This window comes from Palaemon carinicauda, chromosome 4, assembly GCF_036898095.1.
Source record: "Palaemon carinicauda isolate YSFRI2023 chromosome 4, ASM3689809v2, whole genome shotgun sequence".
Taxonomy (NCBI): Eukaryota; Metazoa; Arthropoda; class Malacostraca; order Decapoda; family Palaemonidae; genus Palaemon; species Palaemon carinicauda.
The window spans coordinates 678,036-690,535 of NC_090728.1; positions in this window are offsets into that span (position 1 = coordinate 678,036).

Consider the following 12,500-nt stretch of genomic DNA (forward strand, 5'->3'; position numbering starts at 1 on the left):
GAAATTCCCAGGTAAAAGCGTAGCTTTTGATTAATTATTATGCCTTATGAGTGGAGAAAGGGTGATTTTGCTTCACCACGACATCCAAAAAAAAAAAGAAAAAAATCCTAGATTTTAGCCATCAGGTTGTTTATAGAAAAGGGACTCTGTGGCATTATATATATATATATATATATATATATATATATATATATATATATATATATATATATATATATATATATATATATATATATATATATATATATATATATATATATATATATATATATATATATATATATATATATATGTATGTATATATTTACATATATATATATATATATATATATATATATATATATATATATATATATATATATATATATATATATGTCTTATTTCGCTTGTTTTTATATTGATCCTCAAAGTATTATGTAAATTCATGGTAATTTTTTATCTGAATTTATTTCCATTAAAACGTAGTTATTTTCTAATGACAGTTTTCTTTTGGAAACTATTTTTAAAGTATTTCATAATATATTTGTTATCTAACATGCATTTGTATTTTCCATAATATTAAATGTTATTTTCCAAGTCAGTTTAATTTTGGAAACATTTATGAAAGGATTTATTTTTTTTTATTTTTATTCAACATATATTTTAATTTCAAATAACATTCAATGTAAATTTTCTAAGTAATTTCTCTTAACAAGAAGCAATGTTAAAGCAATAAGCATAACCCTTTTATGTAACATATTTTTCCAGTCTTCATTGTTGTGTTATTTTCACCTGATATGAAGTTATTTTATAAAGTATTTCATATAGAATAATCATGTAAAATAGTTTGGCTTCAATAAAATTTTATGATTTTCAGTATTGTTTACTTTATAGAATTAAAGTTCTGAAATCTTAAATGGATATCAGAGATTTTAGGATGAAAAATTATATAGAATTTCAACAATATTTGCAATTTATTAATAGAAAAAAAAACCATGCAATAGAAGTATTTATAAAGCGCACAATAAATTAAGTCTATTCACAAAATAACAGAGCAAATAACAAATGATAAAGTGGAAGGCATCGTCTACCCTTGCACACCAGTAGAAGTTGCATTTGAAATACTTGGAAGCATATTTGCCAAAAACTCCTACGTGCTCGCTGCCACCTTTTTTTACGGTGGCGATAAACGTGCAGGTAGTTTGCCAAATCATAATTTGTCCTTACAATGTACGATTCACCTCTGGCACTCACTGTAAGGCTGACGCATCGTGTTTTGTGCCTTTCCATATTTTCGTTTCGTTAGGAAGACTTACGTAAACATCACTCCGTAGCTCGTAACTTTTGCTTAGTACGCCATGACATGAGGAAAAATGACAGCTGGCTAGCTCCGGTGTTATTCCCTTGTATGCAAAAACCTACCTGGACACCAGCCGTACGTCGTGAATTTTAACGACACAAGTTACACTTCAACGCAATTGATGGCATTTGGTCATTAGTAATGAGAGGTGGAATCGAAATGAGGAAACTTTTTACCATTACGATATAGGAGGCCTGGAATCACGATGATTTTGCGTGGCGTTTTTATAGGTCTATATCACACATCTTTTTTTTTTTAAGATGTTATTTAAAATCAGGATATATGAAAACATTTCTAATGCATATTTTCTTATAAAACATTCCCGTTATTAAAGTAATTATTCACCATTGTCATCACCCAGTTCCCGGCAACAAAGCTATCAAATATTCTGATAGACTGATACTCTTGGAATCTCTTTCATTGTTACTTAAAGCACACGTTATATGGGTGAATTCTTAATGGCTTTGAACACGCTTTATACATTTATTATAGGGTTGACGCCTGGCGGATCTCTGTTGTTGGTGCTTGCCTAAAGTCCCAATGCGTCAGTGGGACTAAAAGATATTTTACTTTGATTTATATCTAAAAGGATGTCTCTTATTTATCGCAACTGGAATTGTTTGTACATTTACCCTGGTGGGATGAAAACATTATTTGCATACTCAATTTTAAATCCAGTACTTTGAGAATTGATTAAAAATAAAAAATGTTTTGTGAATTAATTTTGAAATGAAACAAAAAAAAATTCTGCATGCGATCACTCTTATGTAAGGAATAAAAATATCTCAGAATAAATAAAAAATAACATTAATAATAATAATAATAATAATAATAATAATAATTATAATAATAATAATAATAATAATAATAATAATAAAGCACATTTTATAGGGCATCAGCGTTTTGTATAATTTCAGTCATGGAGGAATTAGGATAATTTTATGTTGTGTGGTTGCGTATATGTGGCATGTGTGCACGTGTAAACGTATGAGGGGATATAGTCAACTGCAGTGTCCTCGATAAAGAGGTCAGGTCTGGAAAACACCTATGATTTACAGTATAAATCCATAACCTATTGAGATATTGCCTGTTGGAGAAATTCACTTCTACTAATTCTCGTTGGTCATGAATAGGGAAGAAAAATGTCGGTTAATTGTCAGGTATTTCAGGTTTCATGATAAGAAAAATATCTATTAATTCCGAATAAATAAACGTTAAAATTTATTTTTCGATGTTTACAATAGTTCTTACCAATTTACCAATTTAGCAGATAAGTAATTTTTATTATTTTATCTATTTTTTTTTTTTTTTTGCTGGAAACAATTCTTCTACTTTTAATGTGAAGCCTTCCGATAAGTAAGTTTCCTTATTTATTCACCTAGCTAAGATTAGGTAATTTTTTTTTGCGAAAAAGGTAATTAGATCTACAAATTTAGTTTATATATATATATATATATATATATATATATATATATATATATATATATATATATATAAATATATGCGTATATATATATATATATATATATATATATATATATATATATATATATATATATATATATATATATATATATATATGTATATATAAATATATGCGTATATATATATATATATATATATATATATATATATATATATATATATATATATAAATATATATATATATATATATATATATATATATATATATATATATGTATATAAATACACACACACACACACACACACACATATATATATATATATATATATATATATATATATATATAAAAATATACACACACACACATATATATATATATATATATATATATATATACACACATATATATATATATGTTTATATATATATATATATATATATATATATATATATATATATATATATATATATATATATATATATATAAACTAAATTTGTAGATCTAATTACCTTTTTCGCAAAAAAAAAATACCTAACCTTAGCTAGGTGAATAAATAAGGAAACTATATATATATATATATATATATATATATATATATATATATATATATATATATATATATATATATATATATATATATATATATATATATATATATAGTGCCTAATGTAACACGTTGAATTCATAGATAGCCAATAACCGAGATGATTCTCACATCATATATTTAGGTAAGGGATTTGTCAATAGTAGTTAAAATGAAGTATGTCTAAACTTGACGTGTATGATATGTACGCAAGACCTGTTATAGTTTTCTATTCCTGATGCCATTGGTGATTGATTGCTGGACCGACAAGAAGAGATGAAACATAGGAAAATGTATGAATAGAAGAAGAAAAATGTAAAGTGCTGCCACGAAAAGCATTACAGAGAAAAAAAGAGAACATAAATGAAAGTCATTTCCCGAATGAATAAATGAAACCCTCAGTTGGAAGTTCAGATAACAGAAACTTATGTCGGCAAAAGGCAGAAGTATGATAGATATCAAGATGAATGGCAAAATACTATTAAATGTAAATAAAAGAAAAGAAACATATCAATGTGGTATGACGAAAAGATACCAGTTCTACTTGGAGTAGCACCAACAAGCCATTCGGATATTATTGAAATATGAAGTAAAGAGTAATAATGATGTTCTTAGACTGGTTATAACTCTTATATATATTCTCCATTAATCTGGACATGGTGCTTTAGATTTGCCCAAAGACACACTACATAGGCTGATAAGTTTTCTACATATTCTTATCTCTTTGTGTCCGTTTGAATAGAAGCGACAAACATACTTTGTCATTAAACCTTGAACGGCGAATCAGAAACCCACAATTTACATATGGAATAAGTTATTAATTGAAATGATCCCTGTGAACTCTACTATTCCAAGGGCCCTAAAAGGAAAACAGCTTAGTGAAGAAAAGGAATTAGAATGAGAAAACTAAGAAATAAGATAAAAAACGGATAAATGACGAAGGTAAGCAGAATAGATAATTAACAGATTTTTTGTTAAGCGAGATTCATGTCATGCACTTGCATCGTGCAGAACTTGATCAAGGCCTGGACAAAACTGTTATAAAACTGTGTGGAAATAGGTTTCAAATAAGGAAAAGAAAGATATTCCATGTTGATAGTGTATTCTGAGAAATCAAAATACGTATGGTGATTAGTATTAAAAGAAATCTCATGCTATAAGCACGAAGAACCAATTAAATAGTGATTTATACTACAGTATACTTAGTATGCGTAAAGTTATTTCCCCCCAATTTAAGGATGACTTATCGAAGATCAAACACGGCAGAATAACAAAAATTCAGTATTTTTCCCCTAAAGAAAGGTCATCTAGATTCTAGAGTCTTGAAAGTCTTTCTGTGTGAATTTTAATGAGATAGAAAGAATGTTTCTAAACTGTTATTTTCTAATCAAGAATTACTCTGACAATGTTAAATAATTTGCTTGTGACTAAAGATACAATATTGACGAAAAAAATCATACTCTAGGTTTTATTAATGGTGATCCTAATTCTTCATGTTTTACACTAAACAAATATTTAGAAAAAAATCTCTTTTGAGAGTTTCAGCAACATCGGACGATATTGCTGAAAGTAATGCATCGAACATAGCATCATCTGCATAAGCAAAAAGCTTTTTATTCACGGCAAATCCCTATATCATGTACATTTAGCATAAGAATATGTCAACAGGACTTCACTGAGTAGCACTAGATAATTCCCATACTGGCCATCAACAACGACTCCTTTGGGTCTATATATTGAAAATTCAATAATCGTGTTAAGAAATGATTTACCAGCTCCTGTTCGTTTAATCATGAACATTTAGGCTTAAAGATTACATCTCTGAGTTAAGATCAACACTACTGGAGCGCCATAGTTACCAGAAACTGACACCTGATTTTGAGGATGAAATAGAAAGATATAACTTGAATAAGGGAAAGCAGGGAAGTGAATCCGTACTAGAGAGTTAGCAGTGTTCTTTTAAAGTAACTGAAAACATTATGTAAGAAACCAGAGAGGCGATGATAACACAAAAGAGCACAGATGCTGAAACATATTCTTTTTTTTCTTTTTATGAAAAGTTATAGTGGTGTTATTATAGGTAAGTGGTGCAGTATTATACCAGGTGAGGTATTCTTATCTCAGAATAAACCATTGTGAAAGAGACAATAAAAACAATGATAATGTGAAAGTAAGGGAATGAAAGAAGTTTATAAGGATTATTAGGAAAAGGGCTGGTCAATTTAGTGTGACGGGCAGAGAGAAGGTCGTGAGTCAAGGACAGGATGAAATCAACTGAGTGAGTTTAGTATAGAAAATTCTCCTTTATATATAAAACCTCAAGGCAGCAAGAAATTTCATGTTCAAAATCGACACCATTACCGGTGAAAAAAACAGATATGTTTATTCAGGCTCTTTTTATTGCGAGGGAAGAGAGAAGATACAAGCATAATATATACACAAAATGAACTATGTACGATCGTGTGACATATGGTTGGTACATGGTCTCCCCCCTAAAAATGATATACTGTACATGTTACATAGGGTGCCCTGATCTAGAGAGGCGAACTGTAGGCAGGTCATCTGGCAGGAGATAAGCAGTTTTTAGACGATCAATGGAAACCCAATATTCTTTGCCACGAATGTTTAATAAGAATGCTTTCAGACTGCGACGGATCACAAGGAAAGGGCCCGTGTAAGGGGGCCGTAGCGGTGGCTTGCTAGTGTTTTTGCGCAGGAAGACGTGAGTTGCAGAGTGCAGGTCTGTCGGTATGTGATGCTTTGATGGGGCTTGTAAGTCTGGCGGCATGGAGTAAATTTTCCCACGATGTGACGTATGCGCTGGAGATCCTCAGAGAAGGTTATAGAAGGAAAAAATTTGGCAGCGAGACGTCGAGGGCGTCTTTAGGAGTGGTCCTTAGTCCCAGGAGGACCCAGGGAAGCTGAGTAAACTAGTTGGAATCCTTGCAGCGGGACATCAGAGCTGCTTTGAGGGTGCGATAAAAACGTTCAACCATTCCATAGGCAGCGGGGCTGTAGGCCGTTGTCTGATGTAGGGTGATGCCCAGGAGAATCGCTAATGATGTCCACAATTGAGAGGTGAAAGTGGTACCCCTGTCAGAAGTGATATGCTCATTGATACCAAATCAAGCAATCCATCCTGAGAGTAAGGCAGATGTACATGAGACGGACGTTGCAGTTTCCATGGGAATGGCTTCAGGCCAACGAGTGGAGTGGTCGATGACGGTAAACAGTAACGATGTCCTTTTGATGTGGGTAGGGGGCCTACAATGTCGACGTGAATGTGGGCGAAACAATGCTGAGGTTGAGGAAAGGTGCCCACTCCTGAATCCGTGTGTCGATGTACTTTGGAAGTTTGGCAAGAAGTACAGGCGCGGACCCAATCCTTAGCATCCTTAGTAATGCTGTGTCAAATGAACTTTGTCTTCAGCAGCTGTGCAGTAGAACGGCACAAGGGATGTGAAAGGCCGTGAATGATATCAAACACCTGTCGGCGCATGGGAGCAGGAATCCACGGTCGCGGTCTACTAGTACTGACGTCACAGAGGAGGGTGGTGTCGGAGTCGTCGAGGGGGACGTTTTCCCAACGGAGTGATGTGCAGGATGTCCTACATGCTTGATTCTGTGGATCCTGTCGTTAGGCTTTAGCAAAGGCGTTGGAATCCAATCCCAGTTGAACGGCGGCCAATGTGTTTCTTGACAGGGCATCGGCAACAGGATTCATTTTCCCAGGGACGTGTTGAAGGGTGCAATGGTATTCAGCCACGGTGGAGAGATGTCGGCGTTGACGGGCGGACCAGGCGTCAGACTGTTGAGTGAAGGTGTGCACCAGAGGCATGTAGTCTGTGCGAATGACGAAGGGCGTACCCTCTAAGAAATGGCGAAAGTGACGGACAGCCAAGTGCACTGCCAGCAATTTGCGATCGAAGGTAGAATAACCCGATTCTGCCTTGGACAGTTTTCTGCTGAAGAAGGCCAATGGGCGGGGTGAGCCATTGACCACCTGTTCGAGTACTGCACCAATAGCGACGGTGCTAGCATCGATGGAGAGAAGGAGAGGAGCATGTGGGATGGGAAAAGTGAGAGCAGCAGCGGATGATAGGGCATTTTTTGCGTTGCAGAAGGCCGCTTTTTGAAGGGGGCCCCACTTCAGAACTTTTGGCTTGCTCTTGAGGGAGGTGTAGAGGGGAGCAAGAATGGCGGCAATGGCGTGCAGAAATCGTTGATACTAGTTGATCATGCCCAAGAATTCCTGGAGTGCTTTGACGGTCGAGGGAGTGGGGAAGCTCTGAACGGCTGCTACCTCCTCAAGGAAGGGATGGACTCCTTCAGGAGTGATGCGGTGCGCTAAGAACGACACTTAGTTGGCGCCAAAGGTACACTTGTTGTACCAGACTACAAGGCCGTTTTGTGGCAGGCGGTCTGGCTCGAACGATGTGCAGGTGACGGAGGTGTTCCTCTTTTGAGTAAGAGAACACAAGTATGTCGTCCACGTAACATACACAGAAGGGGAGGTCCCCTAAAATGCCATCCATGAGACATTGAAAAGTGGCCCATGCATTACAAAGGCCAAAACAGGAGTAATTGAAGGTGTATGTACCGAAAGGAGTGGTGATGGCGGTCTTGGAGATGTCTTCTGGGTTCATGGGCACCTGATAGTACCCCTTCAGGAGGTCGAGCGTGGAGAAAGCCTTTGCTTTGTGCAGGTAGGAGGTCACGTCGGCGATGTTTGGGAGGGATTAGTAATACGGTTCTGTTTACATGTTCAATCGCCTGTAATCCCCACAAGAATGGAGGGAGCCGTCTTTCTTCAGAACGATGTGTAAGGGTGACGACCATAGGCTGGAGGCCTTTTGGCAAAGGCCCATTTCCTCCATTTCGGTGAACGTCTGTTTGGCGGCTGCCAATCGTTCCGGTGTCAGACGTCTGAATTTTGCAAAGACTTGGGGTCCCGTTTTCTTGATATGGAGATAAATACCGTTCTTGGCAGGGGCCCTGGGTGTTAGGCGAAGTTCTGGACGGAAAACTTCCATGTATGACAGGAGGAGGTGGACGTAGGCATCCGTGGGTGCGCTGATGTGGAGAGCAAGGTTGTAGGGGGTGGGTTGAAGAGGTGTCGACAAGTACAAAGTCTGCGTTGACCAATCGTCGTTGGGCGACATTGACCAGAAGGTGGAAATAAGAGAGGAAATCCGCACCGAGGATTGGCAATGTAATGTCATCAACGAGAAACTTCCAATTAAATTTACTGTTTCCAAACGATAATGTGAGGTTCTCGTTACCGTAGGTGGGTATCGCAAATCCGTTAGCAGCTACCAAGCGGACGTCGGCACACGTAGAGAGACTACACCGTGTACTGAAGAGCTCCACTGGCAAAAGGGAACGACAAGCACCAGTGTCTACCAAAAATTGCACGCCCGTTCGTGCTTTATGTAAAAAGAAAAGATTAGAACCACGGGAGGCCAACGCCAGGAATGATGGCCTTCTTACACGTTTTTTGGCCACTGACAATCCTTGGTACATTTCTTCGAGGTTGCCGCAAATCTGAAGTGGTAATAGCAAAACTCTGGCTGATGGGAGGTAGTAAGTGGCTGCAGAAGTCGTTGGTTGGGGCGCGAGCGAGTGGCGGGTGGTGGGCGGCTTTGTCGCTGCTTCGGCATGTCACGGGGTTGGCATGTATGTCTTACAGCATTCACGTCATCTTCGGTTGACGTTGAATAGGCATCCTCTCCGTCAGGGGTGGAGGCGTTGATGGAGGTCTTGAAGTGGCTGTCCATAGGGGCGTCGGGTTTGATCATCAAGTCTTTTATGGGTAAACTATCGACATCGGGTATGGCAGCGCGTACTGGTTCGGGTAAACGGTGTATCCAAAGAGCTCGAAGTAGGTTCACCTCACGAGTAGAGCCGTCTGCAGCAGGTTGCAGGCGAGCAATACTGGTCATTTTCCTGAGGGCAAGCGAAGCCCGTTGGTCCCCCAACGGTTGTTGAGAGAGCTGAAAAAACTTTGCTATATGGGTGGCTGGCAACAGCGAGTACTGCTGCAGAATGTATGTTTTGAGGGCGTCATACGCTATTGGGGTGGCTCCTTGTTCACAAAGCCAGTCGGATTTTCCCGGGAAGGTGTCCTCGGGTATCGCCGCAAGAAAATAATCTGCTTTGGTGGTTGAGCGAGTCACTCCCTTGATGCGAAACTGGACTTCTGCGTGCTGAAAGCAAGCAAACGCCTCTCCGCTGGCGAATAATGAAAGTTTCAATGGGGCAGCCGCAACGCCAACTTCCGTAGAGTCCGCCATAGTACCATCGATGGAGGGGCGAGGGGGGGGGGGGGTGTTGGAAGGCGGGAGGAGCAAGTCGACTTCCTGGGTATCCAATGTGACGGGCTGGGAGAAGGTTGTGACTCAGAGACGGGATGAAAGCAACTGAGTGAGTTTATTATAGAACATTCTCCTTTATATACAAAAGCTCAAGGCAACAAGAAATTTCATGTTCAAAATCGACACCATTACCGGTGAGAAAAACAGACATGTTTATTCAGGCTCTTTTTAGTGTTAGGGAAGAGGGAAGATACAAGCATAATATATACACAAAATAAACTATGTACGATCATGTGACACACGGTTGGTACAGTAGCATCTAAAAGAGATCAGTGGATATTGCTGAAAGAAGGCATATGAAGTCAGCAGATTAAGTAAGAGGTATAAAATTGTGTAAGCGATACAGGAAATTGGGGATATGGTGATAGGTTCAAGCTGTAGAACAGACAATAGAAGATACATATGCGTCAGAGATGATAGAAATACATGAAATCGGAAGAGAAAGAGGCTAGACGGCCATTGGCAAGGACATTGGGAGTAAGGAAGGAAGTGTTCCACGAAGCAAGGTATAAAGGGATGGTATTCGGAGGGAAGATAAGAAAGTGGGTAGGTTGAATACAAAATGAACTTCGGTAACATATTGTGGAAGGGCAAGTTATTTGTTACGATGTGAATGCAGAGGAATATGACGAAGACAATTAAAAAAAGTAACAACAGCATGGATAAAATGTAACACTTTTATTGGACAAGAGATGAAGAGGTTTCCGGCCAGTAAACAGAGTGAAAGTTGATTACACAATACTTACGTTTTACTTGCAAAACATTTGTAACACTAGACGGTAACTATACTGACATTTTTTTTAAGGGTCTGGCAATAAAATGGCACAATTCAGTGATAATAAGCAGTTATAATACTACATTATGTTGTATTTATAGACGGATCAGGACGATAACCTTTGAGAAATCAAAGGAAACGTGTGGAAAAGGGCTCACTTGTGCTCATGAAAACCTTAATTGTTGTCGATTGCTGAAACCAAGCTATTGGAAGGGAAGTCTTTTTTTATGTAATTCAATATAATAGAAATGAGTCTTAGGCATATATATATATATATATATATATATATATATATATATATATATATATATATATATATATATATATATATATATATAAATATATATATATATATATATATATATATATATATATATATATATATATATATATAAATGAATAAATAAATAAATAAATAAATAAATATATATATATATATATATATATATATATATATATATATATATATATATATATATATATATATATACATGCATATATATATATATATATATATATATATATATATATATATATAAATATATATATATCTATATATATATATATATATATATATATATGTATATATATATATATATATATATATATATATATATGTATGCATATATATATATATATATATATATATATATATATATATATATATATATTTATATATATATATTTATGTATGTATATATAAAAAAATATATCATCATCTTTTGCCATTCAGAATATATATATATATATATATATATATATATATATATATATATATATATATATATATACAATATATGTATATATACGTGTATATATATATATATATATATATATATATATATATATATATATATATATATATATATATATATATATATATATATTCATATATATATTTAAGTATGTATGTGTAAAAAATATATCATCATCTTTTGCCATTCAGAATATATATATATATATATATATATATATATATATATATATATATATATATATATATATATATATATATATATATATATATATATATATATATATATATATATATCGCTCATTTGCGAGAACAGTGTCATAACTCAAAACTGGACATTTTTCAGGAGAGGCAAAAACAGTTTTCAATGTCGCTGTAGTTTGTAACTATCACTTGAATGATGACCTTTCCCAAACTAAAACGTAGACAACACATTTAGCTAGATTATAATAAGTGTTGCAATGAATATCAAAAGAACTGCATGATTACTGAGGACCTTTTTTTCATGCAATCATAGTTATGACCCTCTCGTTGCAAAACTGTCACAACTTTTGAGTTTCAAGTCAAAATATGACACTATTACTACGAGAATTGTTCATTTTGTTCACATGAAATTATTTTGTTCCGTTTTATGACGGATATTAAAAGGTATTGTCTGGCTCAAATTATCTGTACATCAGAAAGATAATATTGCTAAAGTAAAGCTCCAAATATTGAGTTACACAGAAAGTCTCGTTTATTATGTCACTTGCTTTTTCTTGCTAAAAATATCATGCATTGTTATATCAGGTTATGAAATTAAAAGATAAACAGATGATTTTATACAGTTTATTCTCCTCAAAGATTCTAATAACTGAAGAACAAAAAATGAAGAAATAAATTTCAGCCAATGTTTGCATCAAATGAATAAAAATTTAAGTATTAAGTTCAACTTAGGAGATACATGGATTGTTTCCTTACAATTTTCTTACAATATACTTTCCTAAAATAAGTGAACATCTACAGAGCAGTAATAATAATTAAAGGATTTCATAAAACAACTTGTATTGGTTTGGAATAAGGTTTTTCCTGCACAATCCAATGAGATCATCCTTCTTGTTCTTAGGAAGCCCAGGCTTGACACTAAATGCAGGTAGCAGACTAACTGTCCTTGGGTAGTTCTTAGCTTTGAGAACCGTGGTCTCTTGAAAATCATCTGCGTATGAATTCTTTTAGAAGACAGATCTTGGTGAAGATTTGGTTACTCCC